The sequence below is a fragment of the Lathyrus oleraceus genome, chromosome 3 (genome assembly GCF_024323335.1).
Source record: "Lathyrus oleraceus cultivar Zhongwan6 chromosome 3, CAAS_Psat_ZW6_1.0, whole genome shotgun sequence".
NCBI lineage: Eukaryota > Viridiplantae > Streptophyta > Magnoliopsida > Fabales > Fabaceae > Lathyrus > Lathyrus oleraceus.
In genome coordinates, this window is record NC_066581.1 from 210,748,938 (window position 1) to 210,765,991 (window position 17,054).

Genomic DNA, 17,054 nt, shown 5'->3' on the forward strand with positions numbered 1-17,054 from the left:
AACCAGGTGCCATCAATTTGCAGGAGAGGTTTGCAGAAAGCGAAACCTTTGATGCACGGGTCAAATGCCCAAAAGAGACGGTGAAATATTCTATTACATGTAGCACAGGTTCCGTCTGGCATCATTGCTGGCACTGTCTCCAGAATTGCCACAGTTCCTGGGACATAAGTTTTTAGTGCCCATAAAAACCGTGGTAATTCCTTGAATGAATCCTCCCAGTTGCCGAAAACCTGTTCAACAGCCTTTGTCCTCGCAATCCATGCTTTCTTGTAAGATGGAGTATAATTATATGTTGTTCGGATATGGGATATAATTATACTCACCTTCACTGATGGGTCTTTATTTACCAATGGCAGAATGTCTTGACATATCAAAGTTGTGCTCAGTTTACGGTGATCTTGTTCAACGTTAGTTGCAACACAACTGTGTGGTGGGTCTATTGAAGCGATATCCCAAGAGTCATTTTTCCAACCGGTGAGTGTACCGTGACGTTAGAAGACGTCTACATGCTTTTAGGACTACGAGTTGAAGGCAAAGCTGTTAATGGTAAGACCAACTATGCAAACTCAATTTGCATGGAGCTTTTAAACACTGATTTGTTAGATGATAATGCTAGAGGTCAAGGTATACTACTCTCACGCCTAAAGTCATATTATAATAGTTTATATTTAGATGAGCATTCTACCGAAGATGCTCGAATAATCAAAACTAGATGTTACATTATGTTGTTACTAGGATCCTTTTTATTTCCCGAAGGTAGTGGTTCTAGCATGCATATTATGTACTTACCTTTACTTAGACATATAGATAGAATAGGTAGTTACAGTTGGGGATCCGCATGTCTAGCCTATCTCTATAGTTCGTTGTGCAAAAACTCCCACAAAGACACATCGACATTTTCTGGATGTGCTGTTTTACTACAAGCATGGGGATGGTCAAGACTACCGTCTCTAGCACCGGTCAATAACAACCCCTTCACTTTTCCATATGCAAAAAAGTAAGTTGTTTAAATTGCTATATCTTTACTTAATTCCTTATAGTTTAGTACCCATAACTAATTTATTTTAACTTTTTGGTGTAGATGGTCGGCACCTGGTATGAATTACAGCAGATGTCCGAGACACTGTATTACTCAGTATCGCAACCTGTTGGATCACCTTCGACCAACAGACATAAGCAAAATAACTTCATTAATTCGTCATATTATGTTGACTTTTTCTACATTCATTTAAATCCTATCGTCTTTAACATTTCAGTTCATTTGGCGTCCATACCTTAATATGGATCATGAGCATCAGGTCAACCCTGAAGACGCAGCCGTATGGACAGCATGCACACCGATAATACGGTTCACAACAGTGGAGATGCACAACACCGATCGTGTGAAGTTGCAGTTCGGTATGGTCCAGAATATCCCAGACCCCCCAGCTAGCCTAGGAGAATGGCATATGCGTAAAGTGAACGACCAATGGAACTACAACCCTTGGCAAACCTTCGCAAGATCAGAGTGTCACAAGTGGAAGCATCGTCATGACCATGTCTTAACTGACGCAGTCATGCCAAATGAGGTAAAACCAAGTCGTACTTATATGGCTTGGTACAGATCGGTTGGATTTCAATTCATCGCCGATGATATGTACCTCTACGACCCACGCCAGACAAGTTACACACAAGAAGGATCAACATCTAACCCCCAACAACATTCTCAGCCCGGTTACTCACAACCACCTATCCGTCAAACTTTCCGTTCCACAAACACACAAACATACAACCAAAACATGCCATTCACCCAACCCCAATACCAAGAACATGCCCCATACCACCACCAACAAATGGACCATCAACCTCAGACCGAACATCGCTTCGCACCCACACCATCACCCTACCAAAGTCGCCTTAGCCAAAACACTAACCGCCCCATCACCTACCATAGCCAAGAACCCCAAACATCACAATACCAAAACATCCCACAACCATATCTCTTCCAAACACCCCAACAACCTTTCCAACCTTTCCTAGACCCATCATTGTCACCCATGTCTCCCTTCAACCGTCTCGGTCGCCCATCCATGAGTCAACCACACCCCAACTTCTCTGGCATGGGTCATGAGCTCAGCTACGCCGGTACACCATCATTGAATACTGAAGACTATGCTCAGTTGGCTGAATACCTCAACGGATCTTCTCCTGTAGGAGGTAATGACGCTCCTGGACCATCAGATGAACAAACACCGGTGCATAATCGTCAACGTGGGTTAGGGCCAAGGGTTAGGGTAGCTAGGGGATGTGGGACCGGAGGTCGGTTAGGTGATCCCGGTCATCACCATTAGGATTCTTTGTGTAAAATCCAAATTTTATTAATACCAATTCGTATTATATCAAATTTATCTTTGTGTAAACTCCAAACATTAGGTTTCTTTGTCTAAACTCCATTTTGGCAAAATTCACATACACATGTTTTGACTGAAACTCCATTGAGATGTCTACTTAAATTGTTATGTTGGACAAAATTTCATAATTCTAAAAAAAACACATGATAATACAAAACATTATAGGTCAGATAACAATTGAAATGTCAAAGAGTCCAAGTTCAGGTGCCCATACCTTTCTCATAAAAAATGCAAATGATGCAAAACATTTGTCCAAATTCATTATCTTGAAAAGATCTAAAACTTTTATATTGAAGGTTTTGTCATTTGAGGTTTTTATCATTCAAACAGAAGGGCTTGAATTTGGTCCCTTTTGGCAAAATTCACATACACATGTTTTGACAGAAACCCTAATTTTGGGTCAAGTTCGCAAGGACCTAACTCACTCATTTTTAATTATTTTGAGGTGGGACCAAGTGCATTGGAAAATTTAAGATCTCTAATTCACTTGTTATGTTGGACAAAAATTCATAACTCTAACACAAACACATGCAATAATACAAAACATTATAGGTCAGATAACAGTTAAAATGTCAAAGAGTCCAAGTTCAGGTGCCCATACCTTTCTCATAAAAATTGAAAATGATGCAAAACTTTAATCCAAATTCATTATCTTGAAAATATCTACAACTTTTATGTTGAAGGTTTTGTCATTTGAGGATTTTATCATTCAAACAGAAGGGCTTGAAGTTGGTCCCTTTTGGCAAAATTCACATACACATGTTTTGACAGAAACCCTAATTTTGGGTCAACTTCGCAAGGACCTAACTCACTCATTTTTAATTATTTTGAGGTGGGACCAAGTTAATTGGAAAATTTAAGATGTCTACTTCAAATATTATGTTGGACAAAAATTCATATTCCTAAAAGAAACACATGAAATAATGCAAGACATTATAGGTCAGATAACAATTGAAAAACTCAGAAGTCCAACTTCAACTGCCCATAACTTTCTCATAAAAAATCCAAATGATGCAAAATTTATATCCAAATTCATTATGTTGAAAAGATCTACAACTTTCATGTTGGAGGTTTTTTCATTTGAGGCTTTTTTAAGGGAGTCGCCAATTGGATTGGCGCCTCCTTGTAATTTTTAAGAGGGGTCGCCAATCCAATTGGCGCCTCCTCCTAAAAGTGGGGTAGATTGGGAATTTTCCTGAAAAGTGGGTTATTTTGGGAATTTCTTCGAAAAAGTGGGTTATCTCGGTAAATTTGCCTCTATTTGAGATTTTAGTTCAATTAGGTTATTTTTTATTCATTTTAATTGATTAAAAATAGTTTCTGACTTTTAAAAATGATGAATTTTTTTGTCAAACTTTGTTTGACCTTGTTGAACTTAGGATAAATCACTTGGACCTTTCAAGGTTGATTTTGAAGTTTGACCTTTCTTTTATTCTTAATTCAAGTTTATTTTAATATTAAAAATGCCAAAAATATTTTGCTTATTGTTTGACCTCCAATCTTCATCTCATTTCTGATTTCTCATTGTTTGACTTTGACTTTCAATGTCATTTGGTCAACACACATGGATTGGTACATGTTATTCCACTTTATGCACTTTATTCTTTCCATTTTCTTTTTCCATTATTCATCTCCTTCTTCTTCTTCTTCTTTTTTCTTTTTGATCAATGAGTTGAAGGTTGATAAGTTAGAATTGATTAGGGAAACTTAATCTTCTTTTATTCAAATCTAATTTATCTTGATCAATTGATCAAGTGAATGGCTTTGCATTAAGGATAGGTTGTTTCCTAAATCATGCAAAAGACTTAAACCAATACAAGATCAATTCTCTTCTTCTTTTTGGCATGGCAAGTTGTTGGAACTTGGTTCACTAATCAAGACTTCTAACTTGTGTTGTTGCCTACATTATTATTGACCGGCCTCAGATAGTTGTGACTTCTACATAAGTCCAATTACGATTGCTTAACATAGCGCTAAATTTGCCTTATGGCACACTAACTACTAACACTAACCATTAACAATTAACATTTACTTTTTGCACTTTACTTTTATGCAATTTACTATTCTTGTACATATTATTCATTTGCTTTTTCCTTTTCTCACTTGAGCACATGTTTATATTAATGCCATTTGCCATTTGCTCACTTGAGCACATAATTGTGTATATATTATTGTGCTTGTGTTTTGTTTTGATTGTTGTGAACCAAATGCAATGAATTGGAAAAAATGGACTTAGACTTTAGGACTTTCCCTATGCAAATTTGGAGTCAAAGAGCAACTAGGCATTGGGCCTTTAGAGTGCTATAAGAAGTCAAAGAGCAACTAGGCATTGGGCCTTTAGAATGCTTAAGCTTGAAGATGAACATTGAAAGGACCATATTCTAAACTCCCTCTTGTCCATTCTTTGATTGTATTTTGGAACCTTTTGATGTATGTTTTCTTTGTGCTAGGGATTCCCACTTGAGCCAAATTAAGGAACCATTACCATGAGCCTCTAAGAGAGAGAGATCCAAGATACATTGAGGAATCTTTCCAAGAGTTCATTTGATTGTTGATTGCTTGAGTTTATGCTTTGTTTGCTTGCTTATTCCAAAGAATGGGAGCTAATTGGATCATCACTATGATCCCAAGAGAGAAACTCCATTGTGGTTTTGTTTCTTTTTCCCTCACCTTTTTGCATTGCTTAGGACTTTATCCTTTCTTCTTCTTCTCTCCACTCTAACCCAAGCCAAAACTTTTGTGCAAACATCTAATACTTTTTTTCAAACATTAGAAACCTAAGCCTTATGCTTTTGATTTTCAAACTTTCTTTTCATAATACTTATTTTGAATTGAATCTTTAAGTCAACTTTGACCAAGTTTTGTACATACTTTTCATTGGTAAATATAACCCATTCAAATGCTTTTGTGGTTTCAATGGCCACTCTCTTAATCAATTTTCCATAACCTTTAGCTATTAGGTTTGAGTTATCTTTGTGGTAGATGTAATACTCACCCATATCCTTAGTGATGGACAATGAGTCTTCCATGCTTATTATAGGGTTAACCCCTCACTAGCATGTTGAAGCTATCCTCACATGGTGGATTTGTGGTTTAGGTTGGGTTTTCTCACTTTGATAACAAAAGACCTTAAGGCTTTTGGACCAATCAATTCACCCACTCCTCTTGAAATTTTTACCCCGAACTACGAGGTTTTGATCCTAATCTTTTTAAGATGGTACGTAGGCAATGGGTTTATCCATCCAAACACAAAATGTAAATAAACTTGTAGATTCTTTTCTCATCTCTTCAATCATGTTTGCACAAATAAATTTTCACAAAACAACAACCTTACAACAAATGTGAAAAGGGCTCCCTAGGAGTACCTAGGATATTTTGGGTGCCTAACACCTTCCCATTGCATAACCAACCCCCTTACCCAAATCTCTGATTCTCTTTTACTAGTTTTTGTTAAAACTTTTAGGTTTTTGTTAGCTTTCTAACCATTCTGATCGCGACTTTATGAGTCGAATGGGGTACTAACTGCAAGTGCACAGTTCTATCGCGTAGTTTTTAAAGATATCGATCCCACAGGGACTTATGAATCGATATACCGTTTTCTAAGGTTACTTCGTAAAGCTAAGGCGGATGATATTTTGATTGTTTCGGAGGAAAAGTTAAAATTAAAATAAGATCTAAACTAAATATCAAATCTTCGTTAGTTTCTTGGTTTTAAAATAAATCTTTTCAGTAGACACTATTGATTAAAAGTCTTTTCTCAAACTCTCGCTCTGTTGAATAGACTATGACTTTATATTAACGTAGCTGTCACTTATTAGTTAAGTCCAAAATCACTTTTTGAAAACAATAGAATCTATAGAAACTCTTTTTAATAAAATACTAATCGTTTAAACACCATCGTCTCAAACTCTCGCTCTGTTGACTTAGATTATATAATTAAATTCAAATGCTTAACTCTCGTCCTCACATTTAACTTTTAAAAATACTTTTTGAAAAAGATTAGAATTTAATTAACTCTAAAAATTGATTTCGCCCTGATCTAGAATTAATGCCCAATTTACACTGTCCAGTTAAAAACTCAAACTTTCGTTCTATTGATTTTAACTTCTTTAGTCTTTTACTCTCGTACAAAAACCTTGGTATTAAACCTGTAAATTGAGACCATAAAAAGAGTGATTTTATTTTTAAGCGTAATTAAACCAACTTAGTTTTGATTCCCTCATTCCGCTTACTTTACATACCGATACCTAAATAAATTAGCCAGACATGCTAAACAGATCTAAACAATCATCATAATTAGACAGAAACATCTCAGGAAAATAATGTAAATAAACAATAAAGCAGGACATATATAACTTCAAACAATAATTAAAGAACCTGAATAATTAATAGCAGTCTTGAACACTCCACTACAGACCGGTTGGATTTGTTCTTGAATTCTTCAATCGGACAGGAAAATAAAAGTGAAGGAAAAAAAACCTAGGGTCTAACGTAAGGTTAGATCCGGTAAAAGATACACAATAGTTTCCGGTGTAGAAACTATTGTATGAAAAATTAATTAAGTGCTGAAAGGTTGACTGGAAAAGAAAATAGAAATTGTAAAGAAAAGTAAAAACTGTAAAAAGGTAATGCTGTAAAATATGCTTGCACGGCTGGAAGAGAAAAAAGCACGAAGAAGCGAGAGCTGCAGGGTTTGCTCCTTGGCTCTATTTATATTATCCCAATTTGTAACGGTTTCCAAAACTCCTCCCGTAAAAGTGGTCTTCACGTTTCCCAGGTCAAGCGTAACAATAGGCTTCAACGTGCCTCTGTTGCGCTTCTGAAGCCAAAAATATAGGAGAATGGTGTGACGTCCGTCACACCATGTGTTATGCTTGTAACACAAGGCAGCAGGGCGTGACGCTCGTCACACCATGTGTGGCGCTCGTCACAGGCTCAGCGCTAGTACTTTTGGGCTGGGCTTTAGTTTGGTGAAATTTGCTTCTCTTCATTTCTTTTTGCACCTCCTTTTCTTCCTTTTTCACTTGTGCTTGAAATAAGCTACCTGAGACAAATAAAAGGAAAAATACCAAGTAATATCGAATAAAATGAAATAAATTGAAGTGAATAATAGTATAATTTAATTAAATCGTGTCAAAAAATGTTATATTATTTCATGTTATCAAACTCCCCCATACTTAAATCTTTGCTTGTCCTCAAGCAAGATAAAGTATAGAAATCGTTTTAAAAATTTGGCCAGATGAAATTTCAAAACACACATCAATTCGTACTAGGTTGCAGGTAAACCTTGTTTAGCAATAACCTGAGTCAAATCTTGACATCAAGAACTACCGTTACAACATCTGATAGCCTTACCTCATGCAAACCAGTTCGAGCCATGCTATTATTACCAACCTAGTTCTTTTACTCTTATTTCACCCGTTTTCATTCTAGCGAAATCACATTAAGCCCTTTACCGTTTTGCGTACATAGTGGAGTGACCAGTTAGTGATTTTGATCCCCTTTTTGCTAGAAGCTCTGGTACATAAGTCGGATAACTTCGTTTCTCGGTCCATTGTAAATTGCGGGGGATCGGACCGTAGTCCGCCCTACCAAGTTCAGCACCAGATACCTGCTGAACCAACTCATAATGGATCTTTCGTATTATGCTTTCATATGATATGCAGCCTTTAGATTAAATGATCTGGTAAGGATCACCTAACTTAGTTAGTGCATTTCCTGATATATGTTTTTTTATTTTGGGAATCATTCACTTATATTCATCGGCCCTCCACGTAGTTTGCTATTAAGATGGTGCTGACTTCTTGTATAAACTACTCGGGGTTACTATAAAGTTAAAAGTCCAGGGACTTGTATAACAGGTACCTTTCTGATCTAACATGTTGAGGTTTGTTTAGAGCGTTGGTATGGTAATAATTTTGTCTTGATTTCACTCAAGTTTGATAAAATAAGCAACCTTTATATTTACTGAGTGTGTTGAATTTTTGTTATGGCTCATGAAAATTTGAGGGAATAGATAATAGAAATTTTCTCACACTAGGGACTTAATTTAGAATAAATATGTATTATAATTAATTTAATTTTTTTTATATAAATTCCTAAGAAAAGGTAATAACAATGAAAAGGGAAAGATAACATACTTGAAAAGGGAGGATTTAAAGAACAAGGTTTCCCCCCCCCCCCCACACTTAAATGAAACATTGTCCCCAATGTTTCAAAGAAAACAAAAGAAATACAAAAAAGAAAAAGAAACTAAAGTCAATGTTGCCTTCCACCGCGTGTTCTTAGACCTGGTGATCTTTGACGTACTTCCAAATCATCAAACCTGCTGAGCAACTCAGCGAACCGCTGATCGGTTATTGCATTCCTCGCTTCCTGTTGTTGTTGCATCTGGCGCATCATCTGCATCACTTCGAGATTCTGCGCTTGCATACCATCGATAGCATCCATGATGTCGTCGTTGGTTGCTGGCCTTCTTCGTCGATGACGTCGTGAGGATGGACCAGCTGCATTATCGGAAGGGTTCAGCGGGACTGATTGTTGTGCAGGAACCTGATCACCCTGCTCCATTTCTGCAAACTCGTCTGGAGGCGCGTTTGCTTGTGTGGGCTCGGTAGCTTCGGGAGCATTCAGATCATAGATGTGGCGGTTGGGATTGGTGACATCAGTTAAGGCAATGTTGGGTAGAACAACGCTTGGGACTTCCTGGTTGTTCACCATAAGGTAATACCCTCCGCCTACCCTGTTTTTTATTAGGCGGCTGGACCGACAGTAGCTTATATCCATCAATAGGGGTGGGAGAGATTGTAAATTCTGAAGTCGATCCCCAAGATTTAAGCCAAGTGCTATGGTGGTGATTAATCCACCAATTACAAAAGGTTGACGGCCTCTAGCACATAGGGTGCGGATATGATGAAATAGGAAGGAGGCAGCGTTTACCTGTGTATCTGCTGCAAAGACGCAGTGGAGGAAAAATAATTCCTTGGCGTTGACTTTGCTGTTGTTCGGTCGACCAAAAATAGTGTTTTGCAGGATGCGGATGAAGTACCAGATGGTTGGGTTATGTATATGTGAAGCAAGTAATACATCCCAGTTGTTGGTTTCCACACCGGAAATTTTTCTAAAGAGGTCGAAGGCGTTTATATGCCACTGGGAGTTCGGAGGTATCCTAGGGTGGACTTGACCTTCTACAGGGAATTGGAGCATGGTGCTCAATTGGTTTTGGGATAGGGAGTATCGGTGTTGAACATGCGGAAGGTTGCGGTACCGGTTAAGTACTCGTCTTCACCGGTAGAAGTGTTGTACGAATAGGAACTTAAAAATTCTAAGGTTAGGGATGGGTAGGTAGGTTGATTATGAGTGCAAAGAAAGGTTAAATCAGCAAGGCGGAGCATCCATTCTATACCTTGAAGTAATCCTAATTCTTGTAAACAATGTAAATCAGGATACCTGGTGGATTGGACGTCTCGCTGTTGGAAACGCTCGAACTGCTCCCTTTGATAATTTTCATCTTCGGATCGGAAGATGATATTTCCGAAATCTTGGTTTCCCGCCATACCGATAAGTGGTTTGAAAAAGGTAATAAGGAGAGAAGGGAAATGAAATTGATTTTATAGAATGGTTTGTGGTGTATGAAGAAAGGTATGGTGGGTATTTATAGGAAAAAATTTTGGAAGTTGGAAAGGAAGTGGTTGAAAAGTAAATAAATTTGGGTAAATGTGAATAAATGGGGAAGGTAAAAAGGTGGGATGGTGTAACGGTCGTGTCCCAACGGTTAGTAACATTCACATAGTCAGAAGGTGTCACGCTCGTGACAGGGATGTTACGGGCGTCACAGGCACTTGGTGTGACGACCGTAATGGATTGTGTGACGCTCGTCACACAGTCATTCTTGCAACGTACGTTGTTTTTATCATTATACTTTATTGTTGTTATTTTGTTATGCATATGTTTATTTTATTTTACTATTGTGATACTTTTAAATTGCCTTGCATGCTATTCTACTTTCCTAATATATATATATATATATATATTATATTATATATATATATATATATATAATATATATATATATATATATATATATATCTTTAATAAGTCATGTAGGTAGCAACAGTAGAGAGCATTATTGATAGATATTTGCATAAGTTATAATAAAAATAAATCAATAGCTTCATAAAATAATCATAATGTAACATTGGAAGACAAAAGCAAACATGCGAAAGAAAAACAAATACTAAAATAATTTGAAACAACATTAATGAATAACCTAAACTAAAACTAAGTAACTAAGAAAAACACTTCTATCCATCTGCATAATCTCTGGCCGGAGGAGCAAAGGAGTTAACACGGTTTAGCAACTCGTGGAACTGATTTGTCATATTGTTCATGTATCCCAGAAATTCTTGTCTCATGTTAGCTAACTCTTCTCTGAGGGCGTCCTGTTCTGACATCAAAGCCTGAATGGTGGTGTTATAATTAGCTCCGGGTACATGATGTTTAAGATCGGGCATTGCCGATTCTTCGGTCGGGACAGGTTGAGGAGGAGGATCAATATCATAATAGCCAGATGGTGTCTGAGGGTCAGATTCAGCATAAGGGATCTGGTCGTCGCAAATCTCATAGTCCTGGATGGATTCAGTAGATCTAGCAGGAGAGGGTGTTGCGTTCAGATTGTAGAGCCAGTTATTGCGGTTATGAACACTAGTCCTTGGACTAGGCAAGGTGAATAGGCAAAGAACTTGGTTGTTAATTATAAGCTCAAACTCTTCAGACCCTAGGTTTGCTATAAACATAGTGTTGAAGAGGAAGGGTATACTCACAGTCGCAATGCCACAGAAAGGGCTTAAGTCAAGCATAGGTTGACGTAATCCGATAGCATTACCAATCATGGTTATCAAGCCGCCTATTTGAATTGGTGCTCGTTCATCTTGGATAAGGCGGTCAAAATTTGTCAACATAAAAGTGGCACCGTTTACTGGACGGTTCTGGGAAGCACAAAATATGATGAATAGTTCATCACATGAAACTAAGGTACTGTTTGACTTCTTCCCAAATAAGGTGTGGGTCAGGATCTTATGGAAATAACGAAAGGTCGGGTTATGTATGTTTCCAGAAAGAATCTCATGTTCCTCGGGATCGTCATTTCCAGTCAAGCTTCCCCAAAAGTGTTCAAGTTCCCTGTATTCAAAAAGTTCTTCTTGTCTTACTATGAATGTATCAAGGGAGGTAGGGAAACCTAAAAGGTTGGTAAAGTCTTGGATGTTAAATTGATACTCCATGTTGAACATTCTGAACTGAATGAAACCTCTGCTTATTCCTTTTCCATGGCTGGGTATATAGACCAGAGAACTAAGGAATTCTAGAGTCAGTCTCCGATAAGTGACGAATTGTCTACGGATAGGAGTGGTTTCCCACCCTATTTGACTCAGCAAATACAAGACACTCTCTCTTAGTCCAAGGGCAGTCATTGCCCAATCATCAGCATACAAACTAGGTAGCATCTCTCTTTCTGCTAGTTCCTCAAACCTTTGTTTCTGAGCTTTCCCTCTGAATTTGATACCCATACGATCAATTTGTCCCATCAGGTTAGTGTTAGCTAGAGAAAGGAAAAATAAGAGTTTTAGTCAGGGTTTGGCCAAATGCCGAAAGAATAGAAGAAGAAAAATTAAAATAGATTAAGAATGAATACTAAATAAAATTTAAAAGAATAATTAAGTAAGAAATGAAAATATAAATATTTGTGGGTTGTCTCCCACTAAGCGCTTTGTTTAATGTCGTAAGCTCGACAATAAACTATCAAATATAATCTATAAAATTTGGGGGCACTACGTCTAAGTGCAGGACTTGTGAATCTTCAAGGTTCTCTGTATGATGATAATGTTTTAGACGCTGCCCGTTTACGATAAACGGTTCAATGGATTTTCCTTTAATTTCCACCGCTCCACTGGGGAAAACATTAGTAATTTGAAAAGGACCTGACCATCTAGATCGTAGTTTTCCCGGGAATAACTTTAGCCTAGAGTTGAATAACAGGACTGTATCGCCTTGTTCGAAGATTTTCCTTGATATGCGCTTGTCATGCCATTGTTTTGTTCTTTCTTTGTAGATTCTGGCATTCTCGTAAGCGTCTCGTCTGAGTTCCTCTAATTCGTTTATATCAAGGATTCGCTTTTCACCGGCGGCTTTATAGTTTAAATTTAGATTTTTAATAGCCTAGTAGGCCTTATGTTCCAATTCTACCGGGAGGTGGCAAGATTTTCCATAAATAAGCTTAAATGGGGTTGTCCCTATGGGAGTTTTGTAAGCAGTTCGATACGCCCATAAAGCTTCTGGTAATTTCAATGACCAGTCTTTCCTTGAGGTGGTGACTGTTTTTTCTAAAATTCGTTTGATTTCTCTGTTGGACACTTCCACTTGCCCACTGGTTTGAGGGTGGTAAGGTGTCGCTACTCTATGCCTTACGCCATACTTAAACAGTAGTTTTTCGAGTACCTTGGATATGAAATGCGATCCACCATCACTGACTACTATTCTCGGGACACCAAATCTTGGAAATATTATATTCTTAAAGAGTCTAGTTACTACTCGTGTGTCGTTTGTTGGAGAAGTTATAGCTTCAATCCATTTTGATACGTAGTCAACCGCTACGAGTATGTACTTGTTACCGAAAGAAGATGGAAAAGGTCCCATGAAGTCTATTCCCCACACGTCGAAAATCTCTACTTCCAAAATGCCCTTTTGTGGCATTTCGTCACGTATAGATATGTTTCCTGTGCGTTGACATCTATCACATTTCTTGATAGCCGCATGCACATCCTTCCATATGTTTGGCCAATAAAGACCGGCTTGTAAGATTTTGGAGCAGGTCTTGGATGTACTTGCATGTCCACCATAAGGAGCGGAGTGACAGTGTTGGATTATATTTTCTACCTCTTCTTCAGGTATACACCGACGGAAAATACCGTCGGGGCCTCTTTTGAAAAGTAAAGGGTCATCCCAGTAATAGTGTTTTATGTCATAGAAGAATCGTTTCTTTTGCTGGTAGGATAAAGTAGGTGGAACTATTCCGGCAACTAAATAATTGACGAGATCAGCGTACCATGGCGTAACACATATAGCTAAGGTGGTTTCTACCTGTTTATCAGCTTTATTTTCTTCCAAAGTAGCTATAAGTTTATCGTACGAGAAATCATCGTTGATCGATGTTGTTTCCGGTTCCAGGTTTTCAAGTCTAAAGAGGTGATCTGCTACTACGTTTTCAGTTCCTTTTTTATCTTTGATTTCCAAATCGAACTCTTGTAGCAACAGGATCCACCTTAGGAGTCTAGGTTTAGCATCCTTTTTTGTTAAGAGGTACTTGATAGCAGCGTGGTCGGTGTAAATGATTATTTTGGCTCCGACCAAGTAAGAACGAAATTTATCTAGTGCAAACACTACTGCTAATAGTTCTTTCTCGGTTGTGGCGTAATTCATTTGTGCTTCATCTAGAGTTCTACTTGCGTAATATATGACGTGAAGCTTTTTATCCTTTCGTTGTCCTAAATTAGCGCCCACGGCGTAATCACTGGCATCACACATTATTTCGAATGGTTCGTTCCAATCTGGTGTTTGCATTATGGGCGCGGAGATCAATGCTTGTTTAAGCGTTTGGAATGCTTCTAAACATTTGTTGTCGAAGATGAATTCAGCATCTTTCATTAATAGTCCGGTCAAAGGTTTAGTTATTTTAGAGAAGTCTTTAATGAATCGTTGGTAAAAACCGGCATGTCCTAAGAAGCTTCGTACTTCTCTCACAGTTTTCGGAGGTTGAAGGTTTTCGATTACCTCTATTTTGGCTTTGTCTACTTCAATTCCTCTATTTGAAATGATATGTCCTAAAACAATTCCTTCTTGTACCATAAAGTGACATTTTTCCCAATTAAGTACTAGGTTTACTTTTACACATCGTTCCAGAACTTTTTCTAGGTTTTCAAGACATTCTTCAAAGCTTTGCCCGCATACGGAAAAGTCATCCATAAATACTTCCATGATATTTTCGAGAAAATCGGCGAATATTTCCATCATGCACCTTTGGAAGGTTGCGGAAGCATTGCACAAGCCAAACGGCATTCGTCTATAAGCGAAAGTGCCAAAAGGACACGTGAATGTTGTATTTTCTTGGTCATCAGGATGAATTGGTATTTGAAAGAAGCCTGAGTAACCGTCTAGATAGCAGAAATGAGAATGTTTTGCTAATCGTTCTAACATCTGGTCACTGAATGGTAAAGGGAAATGATCTTTTCGGGTTGCTTTGTTTAGTTTCCTATAGTCAATGCACATTCTCCATCCCGATTCGATTCGTTTGGTTATAGTTTCCCCTTTTTCATTTTCAATAACTGTTATACCTCCTTTCTTCGGTACCACGTGTACCGGACTAACCCATTTGCTATCAGATATAGGATATATGATACCTGCCTCTAATAACTTGGTTACTTCCTTCTTCACTACCTCACTCAGGATCGGGTTCAGTCTCCTCTGATGTTCCCTAGAAGTTTTACAGTCTTCTTCTAGCATGATGCGGTGCATACAAATAGAAGGACTTATTCCTTTAAGGTCGGTGATGTTGTATCCTAGTGCGGTTGGATATTTTCTTAAGATATGCAGGAGTTTTTCGGTTTCGAGTTTTCCTAGGTCTGCATTAACTATCACTGGTCGTTCAAGTTCTAAGTCTAGGAATTCATATCTCAGATTTTTGGGAAGTGTTTTCAGGTCTAGGGTTGGTTTCTTAAGGCATTGCGTAGGATCCGGTGTTATTGCTAAACATTGGTTGAGTTTGTCTTCTACAAGATAGTCAGACGATTTGTCCTTTTCTAACTCTGTTTCTTTTATGCATTCATCGATGATATCCATGAAGTAACATGTGTCATCTATTGCAAGTGCTTTCAAAAATTGGGAAAGAATGAACTCAATTTTCTCTTCTCCTACTTCAAAAGTGAGTCGTCCTCGTTTTACGTCTATGATCGCACCGGCAGTTGCTAAGAATGGTCTTCCCAATATAATGGGTGTAACTTCGTCTTCTCTAATGTCCATAATTATAAAATCGGTTGGGATGTAGAATTGTCCTATGCGCACGGGAACATTTTCAAGAATTCCTACAGGATATCTAACAGAACGATCTGCTAGTTGCACAGACATTTTAGTTGGTCTTAATTCTCCGATTTCAAGTTTCTTGCATATGGATAAGGGCATAACACTAATACCGGCTCCTAAATCGCATAAGGCTTTATCTATGACAAATTTTCCTATGTGACAGGGTATAGAGAAATTACTTGGATCTTTAAGTTTAGGAGGCATATTCTGGATTATAGCGCTACATTCAGCAGTGAGTGTAACAGTTTCGCTATCTTCAAGTTTCCTTTTATTAGAAAGAATTTCTTTTAAGAACTTAGCATATGAGGGCATCTGCGTAATAGCTTCTGTAAATGGAATTGTGACGTTTAACTGTTTCAGTAGGTCAACAAATTTTTTAAATTGGCCCGCATCTTTGGTTTTAATAAGCCTTTGAGGGTAAGGGATAGGTGGTTTATAAGGTGGTGGAGGTACATAAGGTTCTTTCTTTTCTACGGTTTCCTTATTACTCTCTTCCTTTTCCTTAGGTGTACTTTCTTCCTCAATTGACTTCTTAGAGTTTTGGTTTTCATTTCTTGGATCTACTGGTCCTTCCACTTCCGTTCCACTTCTTAGTATGATTGCATGAGCGTGGCTTTTCGGGTTAGGTTGGGGCTGTCCAGGAAATGCACCAGTTGGGGCAACAGTAGGCGCTTGTTGTTGAGCTACTTGTGATATTTGTGTTTCCAACATTTTGTTATGGGTAGCCAAGGCATCTACTTTACTTGCTAGTTGTTTGATTTGTTCGCTAGTGTGTATATTCTGGTTTAAGAAATCTTTATTGGTTTGCTGTTGAGAAGCTATGAAGTTCTCCATCATTATTTCCAAGTTGGATTTCCTAGGAACATTATTGTTAGGTGTAGAAGGGGTCGGCTTTTGATATCCAGGAGGTATAGTTGGGGCTTGATTTGGAGCTTGTCCTGGTGCGTATAAAGCATTATTACTCTTATAAGAAAAATTAGGATGATTCTTCCAGTTTGAGTTATAGGTGTGCGAGTAGGGATTTCCTTGAGCATAATTCACTTGTTCTGCTTGGATTCCGGTTAGGAGTTGACAATCAGCAGGAGTGTGACCTTGGATTCCACAGACTTCGCAATTTTGAGTTGCGGCAACCACGGTGGTTGGAGGTGATACATTCAAACTTTCAATTTTCTGGGCCAGGGCTTCCACTTTTGCATTAACATGATCAAGGCTACTTATCTCGTACATGCCACTTTTCGTTTGAGGTTTCTCTACCGTTGCTCGGTCGCTTCCCCATTGATAATGATTTGGAGCCATGCTTTCGATAAGTTGATAAGCATCGGCATAAGGTTTATCCATAAGTGCACCACCTGCTGCGGCGTCTATTGTTAACCTTGTGTTGTACAAGAGACCATTATAGAAGGTATGAATCACTAACCAGTCCTCTAAACCATGGTGTGGACAAAATCTCATCATGTCTTTGTATCTTTCCCATGCTTCAAAAAGAGACTCGTTATCTTTCTGTTTAAATCCATTTATCTGGGCTCTCAACAT

General features: G+C 38.1%; 1 non-coding gene across 1 annotated transcript; it reads left to right on the plus strand.

Moving 5' to 3' along the window:
- The first annotated feature begins 16,947 nt into the window (after positions 1–16,947).
- On the plus strand, positions 16,948–17,054 carry LOC127133056 (small nucleolar RNA R71). Its single transcript, XR_007807050.1, has one exon. It is a non-coding gene; the product is annotated as a small nucleolar RNA R71 (small nucleolar RNA).